The 19,130-nt window shown below is 31.9% G+C and overlaps 2 long non-coding RNA genes across 3 annotated transcripts in view; one reads left to right on the top strand and one right to left on the bottom strand.

Moving 5' to 3' along the window:
• The window catches only part of LOC134693995 (uncharacterized), a 146,048-nt gene that overhangs the window by 32,393 nt on the left and 94,525 nt on the right, over nucleotides 1–19,130 (bottom strand). The gene's annotated exons all lie outside the window — the stretch shown is intronic.
• Nucleotides 8,973–18,974, top strand: LOC134695429 (uncharacterized). 2 transcript variants are annotated; one of them, XR_010102764.1, is made up of 4 exons: nucleotides 8,973–9,133; nucleotides 15,218–15,505; nucleotides 15,956–16,007; nucleotides 18,886–18,974. It is a non-coding gene; the product is annotated as an uncharacterized LOC134695429 (long non-coding RNA). The 2 variants fall into 2 exon arrangements; XR_010102765.1 differs by lacking the exon at nucleotides 8,973–9,133 and adding an exon at nucleotides 9,736–9,856.

The raw sequence follows: 19,130 nt of genomic DNA, 5'->3' as shown, positions 1-19,130 counted from the left end.
GCACACATTCAGGCTAACGCCCTTAAGGTGTATTGAATATAGAAATAGGAAGATGTGGTGTGAGTGCCAATGAGACAATTCTCCATCCAAATTACAATTAATGAAAGTAAACCATTGTAGGCTTATGTACAGCCTTCAACACGGAGCCTTGGCTCGCAACGAACAACATGCTATAAAGGACCCCACAATTACTAGTGTAAAACCATTCAAACGGGAAAAACAACGGTTAAATAGTTTTGTATTTTATATAACTTCCCTGCCCTTACACCTACACTAATAAGCTGTGATTTCTGTGTGAATGAATTTTGTTAAAGTTTCAAATGAAGTGCATGGATGTAAGTAATGATAGGCAACCGCAATGCCTTCAATAATGAGAAGAAAACATAACATATAATCGGCTTTAAATTGTCCCGCTTGATGATTATACGTTGTTGTTTCCTATAGAGAAATAAATTATTGATTTAAATTATTTTTTACATCATAAAAAAGGGTACAACATCATAAAATCAATTTTGTGAAAAGCGATGAAAATTTAGTGACCCCAATATAAATTTGAACCCCTCTTAATCTTTCCTGTGTTTACGAGCACAAAATTCAAGGATCCCTAATTTTTTTAACTGTCTTTATGAAAGTTAGCACCGACATTTAGCTTTACACTAGTAAGTTTATTTTAAAGATAATTGGCTTTGTGTTAAAACTGTCGTTACGTTGCTGTCTTGCGGACGAATACCCGAAATCTGTGTGTCATCAGCAATCATACAGAAATGACTGTATATCGGGTTATTTAATACTCTGTTCTTTGCATAGAAATAATTCTTCGTTAATCTGAGCATTGAAAGAATACTTCATATCACAAGCTATAAATATGGATACAAAAAAAAATCTAAGCGAAATTGATAATACCGCAAAGCATGAATAAATGTGTTGTATTTCCGTAAATAACACTTGTTTTCGTTTGATTGTAAACATGTTGTAGCCCATCATGCATTGTTTCTTGTTTAGTGGATTGGTAAAAAAAGCGCCCCCAAAAAAAAGAGTTCAAAATAAATTACGTCACACGTTATTAATACATTATAACAAATGCTCGGACATACGTATGGTAATTCATGCATATCCTAAAAGGTCGTGTTCTCGATCTGTTAAAACTGAAATGACACGGCCGGGTATTGTGAAGGTCTGAGGGACTTTTAATGTCAAATTCATATCCCTGGGCAACGAAATTATCGATTTGTTAAAAAAAAACACCGTGTTTACGCTGCTGTCTTCCTCGAATGCCAACATTTTATATGTTACCTATTCCTTGAATGCCAACAAAAATATTTCTGTTTTTATAAGTATTTAACTTTAAAAAATAATTAGTGAACTTGATGAAATTGTAACATTTTATCCCATTTTGATAGGAAAAGTAGCAAAATTTAAGGGTTAAATAATTATGAATATAAAGATAGAAAGAAAATGATTTTTGTTACTATTTATTAAAAAATAAATAAATTTGGGAATGAACAAGTTTTATTAACATAAGACATATATATAAATATAACATTTACATTTAGTTAAATATAATTATTTCAAACTAAAAGAGGATATTAGAGATTTATTTTGTTCCATATTATTATAAATATTTATTTGTTAAGTATATATACTTGAATTATATGAATATTTTAATTAAACAATTAACCATAAAATAGGGTAACAAGAATTTAGTCTATAGCGGATTGATTTTTTTAGTTGTTTGTGGCTTTGAACTAGCTGTCAGTAACTGCAAGTTTTCTCTGAGGATGTACTTTACAAGTGTTTTTTGTTTGTTCGGATATACAAGAACCTGACCACGTCTATTCTGTGTAGTATTTCTATTTATTTACATCTGATAAGTTAAACCGGTTTCATCTGATTTGTATAGTTAGTTCCACTATGTGGTATGGGCTTTGCTCATAGTTGAAGACTGTACGGTGGCCTATACTTGTGAATTTCTGTGTCATTTGGTCTCTTGTGGAAATTTGTCTCAATTCCAATCAAACTACATTACTTTGTTTTTTAAGAACACCGATGATTTGCGAACACGATAAACCCCTTACCAGTATCATTTCATGAATCACTTGCAAAAAAGTGTGTAGTATTATTACCAAGAAAAATATCCTGAACAAACTGAAAATAATACAACAATAGTATTCTAACACGTGATACAAAGTTTCAAGAAATTTAATCAAGTAATATGGTAGGATGTTACAGCACACACAACTATAGAAATATTGAAAAAAACCTTCAAAGTCCAAAGAGGCTTCACATTTGTGTAAACTGGAATTTCTCACAATATGCACATGTGATGCAACACTTTTCAAAGTTTCATTTTAAGAGAATCCATATTCGTTCAAGTAGTATCATCAGAAAAAAATTTCAACAACGTAACAAACATGAATTAGATTTTAACTATCTGTTTAATTATGCCTCGTTCACACGGACATTTAATTCGAATTAAAAAAAGAAGAGTGTGTGTACGCGATTAGCGAATTCGATTCGCATTCGATTCGAATTCAATTCGAATTAAATAAAATTGAGAATGGAAATGGGGAATGTGTCAAAGAGACAACAACCCGACCAAATAAAAAAACAACAGCAAAAGGTCACCAACAGGTCTACAATGTAGCGAGAAATTCCCACACCCGGAGGCGTCCTTCAGCTGGCTCCTAAACAAATATATACTAGTTCAGTGATAATGAACGCCATACTAATTTCCAAATTGTACACAAGAAACTAAAATTAAAATAATACAAGACTAAGAAAGGCCAGAGGCTCCTGACTTGGGACAGGCGCAAAAATGCGGCGGGGTTAAACATGTTTGTGAGATCTCAACCCTCCTCCTATACCTTTTTGATAAGCATGCTTTCGTGTTGTGATAACTTTTTTGCACCTATTCCTCGAAAGCCAACATTATTTATAGGTAAACTGTCGGTAGATCAAAGGATGTTGGCATTCAAGGAATAAACTATACGCTGACTTATAAAAGTGTTTTAGTCTTTCATGCTGTCTAGTCTGAGCAATGTTTGTAGGACGTTATAAATAAAAAAGGAAAACCGTCAAAACATTATGTGAACGGAAAATACATGGGCTTTGCATACGTGTCTCAAACGATTTAGAAAATCTAGAATATGTGTGAATAATGAATATTTATATTATTTATACTTTAATATTGTTGTTTTTTGAATATTGTATCTACAAGTTCATGACGAATTAGAGCTTGGCATTTCGTGTAGACACATGTTTCTTGTTGAAGACTAAACATGCGGTCTTGATTTACCTATAGTGTTTTTGTCGTTTGGTTGCCGTCAAATTGAATTATATCCTATATCTCTTATATTATAAGCTTTAAAATCAGCTTATAAGAATTCATTATTGAAAGGTTTATTTGCAATTCTATATATATATGCCGTAATATATTTATCGGTGTGAGCTGTACCACATGCTTATATATGAACTTTATTAATTTCGATCTAAAAAAAGTTCCTAGAAATAGATATTTCAAAAAGTCTTAATAAATTCCAATGATCACAAATCTAATCTAAATCCAATTTTTTCGTGATTCTAACATACGTTGTTCCTTTTTTTTTGGGTTTAATTTTGTAGTAATTTGCTAGTCAGTCAGATTCGGATTCCGGATGACATTGCGTACGCTTTGTCCTTTGATTTGAAAATAGATAATTTTTTAGCATTATTAATTTTTTTTATCTTTGCTACGCTCGATGTTTTTGCTTCCGCTGTATCAAAGCTAGTGAATTAGTCAAAATGTCCCTACAATGTATAGTAATATTTCTTTTCATTAATTGTTTATTCTTCAATATAAGCGTTGGCTATTTTTATCTGACAATTTCAAATTTGTCTAGAAAGTTCGCTGTAGTGTTCCATAAATGTCTTAGGGCTTAGTGCACCAAAGCGGCCTGGGTGGGTTTTAGACGTACCGGCAAGTCCCTTGCCCACAATAGCACAACCGTTTTTTTGATGATCTTTTTTTTACAAATTGCTGGGACTATCATACTAATAGCATAATAGACCCCGTTAAATCTGGGGTGGTGTTCTCGAAGCTATCTTAGGGTTAGGACGTGTCCTAAGTCTATCTTATGACCAGTCTTTGTCCTAAGTCGTGTTCTCGAAGCTTTCTTAACTTGTGATATATCTCATTTTTCGTCCTAACTTTAGGACACCCAACAAGGTGTCTTAAGAGCATCCTATCTTCATCCTAGTGTAATAAAGTTTGGATTTCGCTTTTTGCTCATTATTTTACGTGAAAATGAACATGAAATGAAACGCACCATCGGTTATTAACTCGTATATAAAGAAAAGGTGAATGATTTTAAACTTTGAACCGTGTTTTACGATACGATTATACTAAAAATTTAATTCTCTTTTCAAAACAAATTGTTTTCCAGTTTAAATAACAATCTTTTTTTATATAATTACATTGGTAATTATGCAATTTATTCTGAACATGTTATTATAAAATTCGTAAATAATTGTATTCAATATTCTCGTCATTTATAAATGTTTTATCAACAAATATCTGTATTTCGATTTAGGATATGTTTAGGACGTCCTAACATAAGATTCGTCGGAGCTGAGACTACTATAACACATATAGTAGTCTCAGGTCTGAGCAAGGAATTGTATATTTAAAAGGAATGGGATAGCTTCGAGATACAACTTAAGAGTGTCCTAAGTTGATCTTAAGTCCATCCTAAAATTGGTCTTATCTATGACTTAGGACGAATCTTAGGAGACTTTCGAGAACACCACCCTAGAGCTCTACCGTTAAATAGTAATTATTATTAATGTTATTATTTTATTTTTTACGCTGTCTTAATTTGTAAATAATTATTAAGTATAATATGTATAGTATAGCGTCGTGTAAGTCATTTTTGGGCTAGACATTGTTTGCTTTATAGTGTATTGAATAATTTTTATTGCAATCAATTTATAATTCATTACAAGGAAAACTAAACTAAGTGGACCGTATGTCGTCGCATACAAGACAGCTGATTGGATAAATATGATAGGCTGTTACGCCTACATTGATACTGATGTCCAATCGAATACCAGCAGACACCTGCCAGTAAAAACAAATTTTAAGCGTGGATAAATCAGAGATTCATTTGTGTATTCGATATTTGAGAAATAAGTTAAACTATTCGTTTAATCTTTTTTAGGTGAATTTCAAAAACTGTTTTTTTCACTTTCTTATAGGAAGGTATTTAAATATGAGCGTACCACATGTAACGGAATTTTACAAGCATTTTATATAGCGAATTGTGTTTTCCGGAACGTACTATTTTCAATATTTCACAGACCTCTGAAAAAATTAGATCATACAGGTTTCATCTACCATGTGCATAAAAAGCACTATCAAATTTTATTTGTAAATTGTAAAAGATTAAGAATATTTTTGTATATGTACTAAATAATCTGAAATAAAACAAAACATATTTCTCTTGGCCTGAATTTAATCGTAATCTGAAATAAAACAAAACATATTTCTCTCGGCCTGAATTCAGTCGTAAGCAAATTTTTATACTTTTTTTTTATCTATTTGCATAAGACGAAGAATTTGTCGAGATTACCGCGGGATCACAGAATTCTCCTTAAACTGTGATTCATTAATATTTAATATAACTTCACGACAAATTTATGTGACGTATATAATTTTTCTGACGTCAGACACTCAAATCAATCCATGTGTTCGTAGATAGTAGATGTTGTTGTGTCCTGTTAAATTGTTATACGATGATGACTGATGTTCCCATATTTTGACTATTTTATTGATTGTGACTGTTTATTTAACGCATCATGTAAATGTAACGGAATTTGATGAGACTGTTATTAAAGTGAGAGGGTTAGCGCTATAGAACCAGGTTTAATCCACCATTTTCTACATTTGAAAATGCCTGTACCAAGTCAGGAATATGACAGTTCTTGTCCATTCGTTTTTGATGCGTTTTGTTTTTTGATTTTGCCATGTGATTATGGACTTTCCAAATTGATTTTCCTCTGAGTTCAGTATTTTTGTGATTTTACTTTTTTCCATGATTAAACCGACAGACTAACTTTAAAGGACAAAATACAAGCGTGTACTACCAGCCAAGGAAATGAGTTTAATTAAAGTAACTAATCTAAGTGGTCATCGATGTGTAATATTTGACACTGGGCATTATTTGTGGACCAATGCAATACAAAAATGTTTACTATCAATCAAAATTAAAAACTTTTGAATGTAACAATATGCTACAAATTCATTTGATTCACTGAATTTTTATATTTTTTTTTTATCTAAATGAAAATGTAATAAACTGATCCCATTTAATATAAATAAGAAGATGTGGTATGTGTGCCAATGAAACAACTATCTGTCAAGTCACATGGTATAATTTAATTAGAGGTCAAAAGTACGGCCTCAACACGGAGCTTTGGTCCTCATTGAACAGCAAGCTATAACGGTTCCTAAAATGACAATACAATTAAGATGGAAAACAAAAGTATAATCTATAAGTACGGTCATTTCGCTACGTTATTTCGTCAATTCCGAATTGCAAGTAAGCGTCTCACTGTTTATCAAAATGAGTAGTAACACTGGTGCCTAAAAAAATCTGATTCGAAACTGAAATATAAACCATTAGATTTTATCAATCGTGTCTTAACTAACGTTGTTTGATATTTTTTCTATGATATGATTAACTCCTGTATTTATTTCGTGCTAAAAATATAACGATAAAAAAGATCAATGGAGTTATCGACATCGGTCTTTATATGTATATAATGGTCAATATAAACTGTCATTTAAATTTTTAAAATATACTTTTATTGTTGTTGAATTTATTTAAAAAATAAAATGATGGTTTTTTTTGTAAATGTAATAATTCAACCCGGTTTAACCTTTTAAATTTTATATTAAAGATAAAACATGGAACTTCATTCATCATACGTCCATTACGTTCACGAATGGGTAACTGATATTAGAGTATAAGGCAGCATATCATTCGTTAATAAACTTCAGAATAAAAAAACGCAATTTGTAATCTGTGGTTTGAATTTTCGTCAGATGTGCCACTGACATAATGGCTGTATTATGGGTGAAATATTTGCCACTAGACGTTTAGTAAAACCCATTCAAAACCAAATCAAACCGCTCTATTTGATGCAAAAGAAACGTGACAGGCAGTGCTATCGAGGTATACGATCAGGTTTTTTCAGCCATCAGTGCACATGATAAATAAGTGATGCACGAAAAAAAGGAGATGTAAGATATACGCCAATGAGACAGCAACCGAACTACGGAGATAACCGAAAGCCATCTAAAGGGAGACGTGTCGACTTCAACAAAAGACAAATATTCCATCATTATGTCTTATAAGTGCTATCAATTATTTATTTCGGACAGAACTCGGACATCGTAGAGTCTATACATTTGTAACATTTGTAACATATTGGACTTTCATGTTACATATCGCATTGAAACATGGACGCGGACCTCGATGAGAACAAATGGATTGAAAGTTTGCAAGTTTACTATTTTATTTTCAACAAATTCACATTTCTTAAACCGTGCATCAATATTTTAATGTTTTTATTTAAATTTCTTAAATGTCACATCTATTGTTCATTCATTTGTTAACAATTGTGAAGCATGCGACTTTACTAAGAATACACACATTTAACTGAATTCGATAAAATTTGATGAAAAAAAAACGATAAATAAATCAAGTTTGTCTTGCTTGAGTGATTTACCTGTACAAAGCTCGGGTCTCAACGATGTTTAAAACGAACTGATGCCTGTTTGAAATAGTTTAACGGGGGCGTGGCCTAATAGTTTGACGTACATTACCAGCAACTTGATTTCAATTGATTCACCGCAAAGAAATATATTTGACTGGCGTTAAAATGAATTGAAATGAATTGAAATGAATTAAAAATATTTTTTAATTTTTGTCAATCTTTATCAAATAACAATTAATCTCATTTAAATAGCGTTAACACGTTTTTGTCCGTTCAAGCTAAATTCGGGTTACTAGTGAGATAACGGTAGGTATTTTTGAATTTATCAACCAAATATAACAATGATGGGTCTTTACTGAGTTTGGTCATAAACTGAGATTCATAGCAATATAGAAATAAATCTGCTATTAAAGGGGCACAGTTGGTGCCCATAGGAATACCTACTACCTGACGATACACTTTATCGCCGAAACGTACATAAATGTTATCAAGCAGAAAGTTTAAAGCTTCAATCATATCCTCACATTTCCAGTAAGTGTATCTAGCATACTTTCCTTTTTCGTTACAGAAAAAGGCCTTAAACGAGTTGCAGCAAATAAAATTACAATGTGATTTTTCGAAAAACCATTTTATCAAATACAAAAACTTTATAAGATTGTGTGGAAGTGTAGTGTACAGAGTAGAAAAATCATAACTGTCAACAGAGTTGTAAGGACCATTGAAAGCATGTATTTTATCTAAAACCTCTAAAGAATTTTTAACACTCCAAAAATAATTAATACCATTATTTTCATAAGCTTTATTACAAAAGTTAATAACCAGTTCTTTGATAGTAGTAAGGGAGGTGGTTAGAAGCACTGATAGATTAGAAGTAGAACACTTACTCGAAGCGGAGATGAAACGGAATTTAAATGTTTTTTTGTGTAATTTCGGAAACAGTACATGGTAGGGACTTTCAAATGTTCGGAAGATGCTTTAAGCTGGGCAATGGCAGTGGTATGCTTGTTAACGATTAGACTCTCTGTGGTGCGCACTTAACTGAATGTAGAGGAATTGATAATGTTCACTGAAATATGAATTACATTACAACAATCATTTGATAAATAACGACTCAAAGATTGTTTTATATCAAGTATACATCTTGAATGCAAATTCACAATTTATCGAAAATATATATCAGGTCTAATTTCGCGATTTTGAATATTTTACTAGGTCATCGCTGTGACGTTGGAATATGAATTAAGATGTCCAGTTGCAGGAGAATGGCGTCTCAGACCAAGGAAGTTATTATGCGGTGCAACACAATACGTATGTTTGTTATATTTACCAGATAAAACATACCATGAGACCTGCGACGGACTAGATATTAGCAGCTCAGGTAATAATATCCTCAATTGAACTTTTAAATGAAGAAAGTATTCGTACCTATGCCATGATAAAACGTGTACTCATATTTGAAACAAAGCTAATTTTGATCCAAGGAAATATTTAGTTGAAATGTTTGTTATGGGTATGCATAATAATGTATGCAGCCAGTTGCTTTCTTCATACACGTATTAGTAAAAGTTCAATGATTATTTAATATTGATATTTACATACCTCTCAATAACAAAGGATGCTGTTCAGTTCTGAGCGAGCGGATTTGAACAGCCCTTTTTGTAAGTAGGCCCGTTATTGTTTTTATTGTATCGAGGTGTAATGATAAGTCGTTATCCTAAGGCTATTTTTTTCTTATTTTGTCTGCAGACTTAGCTTTTAATTTTGAGGTACCATGCTTTGTCAAGCTTGGTAACTCATAATTTTTTGTCAGTAACTAAATGTACGATGCTGTCCCATACTGAATCTTCTGACCTTGTTTGTTTACATTTAAATTTCATTGGCTTCAAAATCACGTGATGTCAATTCGTACTACCCAATCAAATTGCTCTACTGTCAATTAGGGGATTGTTCAGTCTACGGCAATTACATTATTTTTTTCTGGGATATTGCTTCAAAATAGTTTGCAATAATTTTGGGTTTTATTCAACAGGAAAACTCTTTTTTTGCCATCCCTTTTGACATCAATGGAATTCTGTATGAATATTTACCTACAGTCATGATGGTCAGAATATCGCTCTTTTTATAATAAATAAAAAGAAAATTTTATGAAAAATAAATGTAAATTGTTTTTTATCAACCTACTCTATATACCTGTACAAAATTATGGCATGGTCATCGTTTTTTCAATTAGTTTTCCTTTCATTTGTTTGTGCTTTTTTCGCGGGAAAATCGCGAAAGACGTAAGGAGCATGTCATTTTAAAATTCTAAAAATACGATTTGCTTGACGTTTATTGCCTGCCACAAGATTGATGACGCTGAATGGAATGTACACAAATCAATGGAGGCTCGAATTGGGATTTTGTGAAATGCTAGAATGTTTTTAGACATTCGGAAGTCGGGATTGAAACGGGCATAAATTGGCATTTGTTAGCAATAATTGAGAACAACAATGAAAACTAACCTTCAGAAATGTTTTTATATTCAAAACTGCAAAAAAAACCGTATTCTGCACTGTTTTTCTACGCCGGAAGTAGCGTAGTGACGTCAAGGCGGAATTTCCCCGTGTGTTAAGTTCAAACACAAATACCTAACGAACTGACAAGATGAACGACTACGGTAGGATACTTTGGCAAATTTATGCCATTTTGTGGTTCTTTGTTACATATTTGTTATGGTGTTTTAGAGATTAAGATTATAAAACAATCTTGAATGATGTATATTTGACATTTTTACCTATTATGTCAGTTTGTTTCATTCATTCATCGTTGTCAATATAATGGAATTCGATGCTATTGTCATACAAGTGAGAGATTTAGCTTGACATTGTCATACAAGTGAGAGGTTTAGCTTGCCATTGTCATACAAGTGAGAGTTTTAGCTTGCAATGAAAACAAGATCAATCCACCATTTTCTACATAAGAAAATGCCTATAAAATCTGGAATATGACAGATATCCATTCGTTTGATGTGTTTAAGCTTTTGCTTTTTTTTTCCTTTTTGATTGGGACTAATACCTAGAAATTGACCACAAAAAAAAGATTTGTAAATTGTGAATTTTCATTTTTAAACCAAAAGTTTCAAATGGTGAACTTAAAAATACCACTGGAAAATGAGGGCATATTGAAAAAAGATAACATTTAGACCACTCCAAAAATAGGTGCATGAGTTTTTAATTTTCCGAAAGCGTTGAGCCATGAAATCTACTCTGAAGTCGAAAATCGATAGCTATGTGTAGTTAAAATTATCATTCCACTCATCCATTTAAGGTGAGATACGTTTAACTTGCTTTAGTGTATGTGGAAATTCTGTAAAACTGTATTGTTTATTGTACTTGAGGTTTTGATATGATATCCTGCACTACCGCTCTCCTGGTTGGTCTCGTGAGATGGTGTTCGCCTTTGAAAATGAGAGGTCGTTTATATGAATCTCGACTGGCCAAACAAAGATGTTGAAAATGGCATATACTATTGCAATGCTAAATACGTGGCATCATAGAGTAAGAGCACAGACTGGTCGGCTCAAAGTCGGATATATGTCTGGATTGGGTGACTATTCTTCCTGCAAACTAATATCTTGTGAACTTACACGTAAAAAAAAACGACTCAGCATGTCAGTCCAATTAAAATCGGGATGAATACTCAATATCTTATTTACATGTTATAGTTCTTAATATTAATTTTATTTGCCGCTGTTAGTCATTTATCTGACCGTTATATTATACATTGAGGTGTTTTTCTTCTACTGGTTTATATTACAACTTCTTAAATTTTCACCGTTATTAATTTCAAATGAAATGTGTTTTATGGGATATATAATATTTGACGGTAAATATTATTGAATTAATTCTGTATAACTGGTATTTAGTCATGGGAAGATTTTGAGCTTATTATTCTGAATATGCATCTTTCTATCTTTAAAAAAAGACTAAATGTTGACTCTTAATATTTTGATTTGTCTGTGTATTTGAATTGCTGTTTTAATAATTTATACCTTTATTTCCTATTATGTGTAATAACACCATTGATTTTTCCGTATAAGTCTTCGTTAATTTGCACTTCTCAAAAAAATTTGCAGAATATATCTTCGTTTCAAAAAACAAGTGTTTTACATTGTCTTATCGGGACCTTTTATAGCTGACTATGCGGTATGGTCTTTGCTCATTGTTGAATGCCGTACGGTGACCTATAGTTGTTAATGTCTGTGTCATTTTGGTCTTTTGTGGATAGTTGTCTCATTGGCAATCATACCACATCTTCTTTTTTATATTGGCATGAGTAAAGTTTTATCCTGTCCAGTACTTTAGAAAAAAATCACACAACATTTCATTGCATATAAGAAAATAACCATAAATAGATAAATAAATCATAATAGATGATAGTTCACATCATGGTTGATCGGTATACGCCAAAGAATTAGTACTTTGTGCGCAACCTCCATTCAAACAGATAACTGCAACTTAACGTCTTCTAAATTCCTGCCATAAGTCAACTAATTTGTTGCTAAGGTAGCAGCAACAATTTCTGGCGAAGGGTATTGTTTATTTCCTTACGTGTTTGGACTGGGTGTCCTTTCGTGCACTTCACGTCCAATAGTCCCCGTATATGCTCGATATGGTTCAAATTCGGGCTACGATCGGGCCAAGGAAGATTAACCGAATTTCATGGGAACAATGCATTTTCCTCCACGATGCTAATTTCCAATTTTGGCGAGCTCTGCACTATATTAGATACGGGCAACTGTGTGTCTGTTCGTAGGCAAAGGTCCCCTAAATGGTCTTATCGCACGATAACCAGTAGCGATGAGCCGATCTCGAACTGTTCTTGTTAAAAGGCTCCTGTATGGTCATTACTTTCTTTTTAGGTTTGTATTGTTTGCATTGGGTTTCCTTTTGACCAACCTTCATTATGCTTGATTTTCCCTAGCATCTTTAAGGGGGTATTCTTGATCTCGGAAGCTCTTTAACATCGTGTTTTGCCTGATTTTTATTCTCAAACGACTTATATTGGAATGTTGATGACCAAAAACACGTGTAATTGTCACAGCGACATACCTGCTTCTCTCATGCTGATTATATGCCATCTTGCTGCAGTTATGAGTTGTGGATGACTAATTACAAGGTTCCAATCACATAACTTTATAAACTTGGTTATTTAAAGAGTTGAAAACAATGAGGATGAAAACAACTGTTTGGTTGTTTACGAGTACAGTAGCTGCATGTGCAGACAAGAACTTATCGAGTCGATATTTATTGATTAAACTCATGTGATATTTAAATAATGTTTAACTAGTTCATTTTTAACAATTTGTGTCACAAAAAATAAAGAGTGTTTTTTTAATTTGAATTTCAATACTTTTTTCCATGTGTATAAATACGGTGCGTCACAGCCTTGTACGATCAAAATAGGAAAGTGTATGCGATACCTGATGTAGTGAGAATTTCAGGCAATCTATACGTTAAACTAACATTATAAATAGGATCTACGAGCGATTTGAATGGTTACAACAACAAACAGGTCAGCTAAATATTTTCAAATAAGTTGCATGGCTGATTTTAATATATTTTTTGCAATTTTTGCATGTTTTGCTAGGACAATAGTTGAAAATCCCGATTTTTAAGACAATATCCATGGTAGACAACTGCCCATACAAATGTCACGAATTAACAATCAATATCGGCCATTAGAAGTGAATGAGGTATGGTTTTTTTTTATTAAATAATTCCTATTCCAGCCAACATCTCCCAGTTAGGGACAGGATACTATTTTCACCAAAATACCGTTTGATTATTGACCAAAGATATCAAAGCAACCAAAAAGCACTTTGGATAAACAAAATTCTTAAATTGTAAATTATGGTACTTTGCTGGGTGTTTTTCTCGATCCTATTTTGGACCCCTTTATTTTAAGAGGGCGTGTCTAGTTAGTCATGCCCGATTTACTTTTAGTAAAATTAACCTCAACCAAAAGACCTATACCGGATAAATAAGTTCGAAGTTCAAAAAGTAAACAATAAAAATCCTTTGTGAAATGAAATCGTTTCAGGTATCCTAGATAATTATTTAGCGTTGAATAACAACGAAAACGGCACGAGCAGATTTGTAAATCATTAAAATAATAACATCGCATCTATTTAAAGGTCTTACCTTTTAAATTTCATAATCGTCATATCATTCCATTATTGATTGATGCAATATTGACATACGTTTAACAAGTGTAGGGTAACCTTCTTACTATTACCAATAACAAAATATGGAACAGAATGTATATGCATAACACCTTAGTGACATGCATTGTATGTACAGCGATGTACTATATACATCTTGAGAGTCCAAAAATTGATAAAGTATATGACAGTTATTGTTTATTGATGTTTATAAGCTTCAGTAGATGTTTGTGTTTACATGCATATGCATACTCAGCTGTATGCAAAAAAAAACATTAAGTTGTTTACAAACTTTTTCTAAAGAATGTATTGCTTATAATTAAAAAGTATAAATTCATCAATGTAAAAGCTTTTGTAAAAACAAGTAGCCCTTTTGGTATAACCAAAGGAGAATTGATAAAAATCGATTATTGAAAAATGATAATACCAAAACAAATAGAAAAAGGACAAAAGAACAAACAACAGCCATCACCCAAAACACAACACAAAATAAAAAATAAAGAATTCACAAAGCCCGTATATATATGTGTGAGTGCTCACAAACATGTCTGGCCCGTCATGTAATGTATTTGTCCGTCCAAAGTCAGGAGCTTGTAGTTCAGTGGTTGTCGTTAATTCATTTTTGTCACATTTATTTGTCATATAAAAAAAAACTTTATATTGTTCTAGATATGAGCTAACGTATAAATAAGACTATGTATATGTTGTGTACAAAATGATTAGTTCAATTCGGTATGATCAAACTATATACCTATTATTTTTTATATACTATAAGGGAATACCATTTAATAGAAGAAAGTAGGTTTGAAAACTAACCAGCATTGCTAAAATTTTATTATTCTGTTGAGGAGTTTTTGTATGAAATCTTTATTATGTAAGAAACAAGCTGATCAGATGAGGGATACGTTTGGATCCCGATTGTCAGTATGTTCGTAGATAATTGCAATGCAACGAACTTTTTTACCTCTGTTATGAAATACATTTAGCTTCAAACGAGGAAAATCGTTATAGCTGTAAAGGTCTAATACTTTTGAAATATGTTACAAGAGCGAATCGACATAAATTGTATATATTTGAAAAAAAACAAGTAACAGATACAAGGCTGATAATATATTGTATTAAACGTGCTTATATGAAAATGAGAAACAGGTGATTGAAAAATTGGTCATGACTATCACATGCATTTTTATTTCCTAGCATTGACATGGTAATTTGCTACTTGTAATCTTTGAAATGTATGATCATTTATTTTAATCTCAGGCAGCAAACTTGTGTTTCAACCAAATTTCAACAAGGCGAGATGCAACTAAAATCGATATCAACCTTTTACATTCTCAACTGACGGTAGCAGTGCTTGCGTGTATAAAAAGTCATTCTGTAATGCAGAGGGTCAATTCCCTTTCAATAAAGGAAGTTTTGAAAATGACACAAGATGTGGATGCAACGTCTCGAAAGGGTACACATTTGTAACAAAGCCAAGAAACAAGTGCTACTGCCTACCTTTAGAAGAAGACTGTTCCTGTTATAAACCTACTTGTAATAACAAAGGTAAACGTAAAACAAAAGTATCTCGTGAATTGATAATTAGTTTAGAATATTGTATGTTGATGAAAACACATGTATTTTCTACATGCTACACACGTAACGTGAATCAAGTCTAAGAAATTGAAGCACACCCATTAAATATGGTCCATATGGTGTGAACATGCACAAACGGATTATATTACTTAAAACATGTAAATGAGAATGTGTTTATAATTTGTAATCATCACGTTTGTTATACATTTTAAAGTTACAGGTAGATCAAATGTACGTTCATGTATGTGTACATACTTAGATAAATAAATGGTCAAGAACCTACCAGTTTGTGATGAAGTCACATTCCTTATCGTTATCAAATCTTTTAGCTACTGAATAATTCAATGACAACCTCACAATTATAAATTTTATTTTTACAGCTGATATATTTTGATGCTTATTATTTTCTTTATACCACAGGTAATGATTGTACTTCGAATGAAGCCGTTATAATGAATGCCACATGCTCAGTGTAAGTATAAACTCAACTGTAACGTAATATTATTTCTATATTTTTGGTCTTGTAAACAGATTTGTTTCTATTATAACAAAAATACTATCGATTTTAACAAATGACGGGAGGACCATATGAAGAAAACAAGCGGCCCTTTGCCTAACATATGAGTTATAAAATACATTTTGGGATAATAGAAAAGAAGAAAAATAGTTCTTTGTCCTTATGTCACCAATACAGTGATTAAGGACATAAAAAGAAGTTACAGGACAAGGGTATTGTTCCGATCATTTCAATTTTTTGGGATGATTTGACCGCCGACAAATATCTCTAAACAGTCGGATTATGCACCCGATAAAAATTCGAGGAGATTTTCTTTGTACAGTTGTACACTTGAACACGGTGTACAACAACGAAAAACATGATGCAAAAATTTATCATGTTTATCGGAATAGGTTATGATGATGTTTAACTTTATATGTGTTACCCGGGTCTGGTTGGTTGCTGGGAAATGATAACGAATTATCAATACATTTACATGTGTTATGTATACTATACAGACCTCATATACAGAAATGTACTCCTTACGCAGAAACTGTTCCAACAAAGTTATGATGAGGAAATATTAAAATGACAATTTGTAAATTTTATGGACACCGTAACAAATTGGTTGATCAATACAGTGTGTCTTTGTCTAAACTAACTAAGGACTTTTGTACCACGTCCTAGATTGTGGTTAACCATTTATGTCATTTTTAAAGTACTGAACATGACCTATTCCGTAAGATGACTGTTTTACTGAGTGCAAATTTGCATTGCTATAAGATGTGTTAATATTTTTGTTTATCCAACATTCATGTATTAAGTTTTGATGATATATTTGTAATTCTGATCTGAATTTGTGAAATGTCTTATCGATTGTAGTTGTAATTATATTTTTTTTTTTTATTTTCTATTCATATGTTAAAGTAAATATAACTAATCTCCCAGTTTATTTATAAACATTTATTTTTAAGCAACTAAACGTGCACGATTTATTTGTTTTATAGTTTGATATAGAAAAAATACCGACATAGCTAGATAATGAATAAGTAAAAGTTTTGATGCTGTGGCTAGTCAACCCTTCTGTGTTGACATTAATATCAATTATATGGTAATTTGTATAAATTTGCTGTGTGTAAAAATATGATTTATTCTAAATACTGAGGATTTTCCAATCCCAAGCAGATAAAACCTGAGCCTGATGTGAAACATCTTTTGGAACTTTGGGTCATCAATGCTCTTCAATTTTGTACTTCTAACTATTTTGATCTGAGCGTCACTGATGTGTCTTCTGTAGACGAAATGCGCGTCTGTCGTATTAAATTATACGCCTGGTATCTTTGATAACTATTAGCATCGAAATAAACTACTACTGTGGATTCATTTATTTCATTGGGTACCAATTTTCGTGGATACCAAAAACTTGCATGTTCGTGGATATTTAATTTCGTGGTTTCGCCAAAGTCTGCATATAATCCTATAGAAATTTTGTAATTCGTTGAACATTTAATTTCGTGGTTCACCTGTACCCACGAAAGCCACGAAAATTGGTATCCAACGAATTATAATGAATCCACAGTATATTGTTTATTTGTGTTTTTCTCTGTCCTGAATGATGTTGCGTGTATTTGTACTGCAGTGCTGTCATGTCATGGTGTCTGTCAATTAAGTGTTATATTTTATTTTGTTATAAAAATTCGAGGTTTGGCTAGCCACAAACCCAGGTTCAAAAATAAAATCACAAAAAAAGATGAAAATTCAAAACAGAAAATCACCAATCGTATGGCAAAATTAAATAATAATATACACCAAACGAATGGACAACAACTGTCATATTCCTGACTTGAACAAGCATTTTCAAATGTGGAAAATGGTGGATTAAATCTGGTTTTATAAAGCTAAACTTCTCACTCTACAAATTTCCTGTACCAAGTCAGGAAAAGGCAGTTGTTATCATATAGTTCGTTCATGTGTGTGTTGCACTTCAGGGTTTCTGTTGTTGTGTTGTTTTCATCTTATAATTGATCGTACCCTCGGTTTAAGTTTATAGCCCGGATTTGTTTTCTCTCAATCGGTACATTACTTACGGTATGTTACTGTTGCCTTTATTTATTTCGGCTAATAAGCTATATAATGATTTAGAACAAACAAACTGTTCCTAAGGTTTTGAAAATAATATAATATCTGACATAATTAGTAAAACCATATGATTGCAGTTGCTGGTTAACTTACTTAATGCGCTTCCTAAACTCTGTTATGTTTAGGAGCAAATTGACATTAATTATTCTTGATATACATTTTATGCATTGAACGAACTTTATTTATTAATTGAAATAACTTGTCATAACATATATGAGACTAACTAAACTTTCTATTCATAAAGCAATATATATATTTCTTTGAATCACAGATGTTTTTGTTTCTCTGAGCGTACATTATATCATTTATGTTAAACACTTCATTGATTCATTGATACCAGTTCAAAATGAACTTGTGGGCCAATAAGGGAAAAATGAGATTATTAAAATAAAATATAATGTGCTTTGTCTTTATGCCTTTTTGTGCTTCTTTGTTACATATTTGTTTGTTTTTAAAGTGATTAAGATAATAACAAAATGTTGACTGCTGTACCTCTCTTTGTGACATTTATACCTAAGCTACTGTCATAAAAGTGGAAAGTGTATCTAGCTAAAAATCCACCGTTTTCTACATAAGAAATTGTCTGTACCAAGTCAGGAATAAGACAGTTGGTATTCATTCTTTTTATGTTTTTGAGCTTTTGATTAGGGACTTTAATTTTTTGGATTTTCATCGGAGTTAGATATTTTGATGATTTTACTTTTTGTTCTAACAGGTTACCGGAAAATAATAAATCAATATCATCGGTGGATGAAAAAATACACAAAAGAAAACAAAGTTTGGATTACGATGGCGAAAGAAGAGGTAAATTATTTTTCGGGGTTAACATGGTTTAGTGATTTTATATTTCTCAACTTCAACATGTGACTATCTTAATTGAATATGATGTTTTAGAGACATGTCAACATTCTAACGTACACATACACAAATTATAAAAATTTTGCAAAACACTGTGTATTC

Source organism: Mytilus trossulus, chromosome 13 (assembly GCF_036588685.1).
Source record: "Mytilus trossulus isolate FHL-02 chromosome 13, PNRI_Mtr1.1.1.hap1, whole genome shotgun sequence".
Taxonomy (NCBI): Eukaryota; Metazoa; Mollusca; class Bivalvia; order Mytilida; family Mytilidae; genus Mytilus; species Mytilus trossulus.
This window is presented reverse-complemented; position numbering and strand designations above follow the sequence as displayed.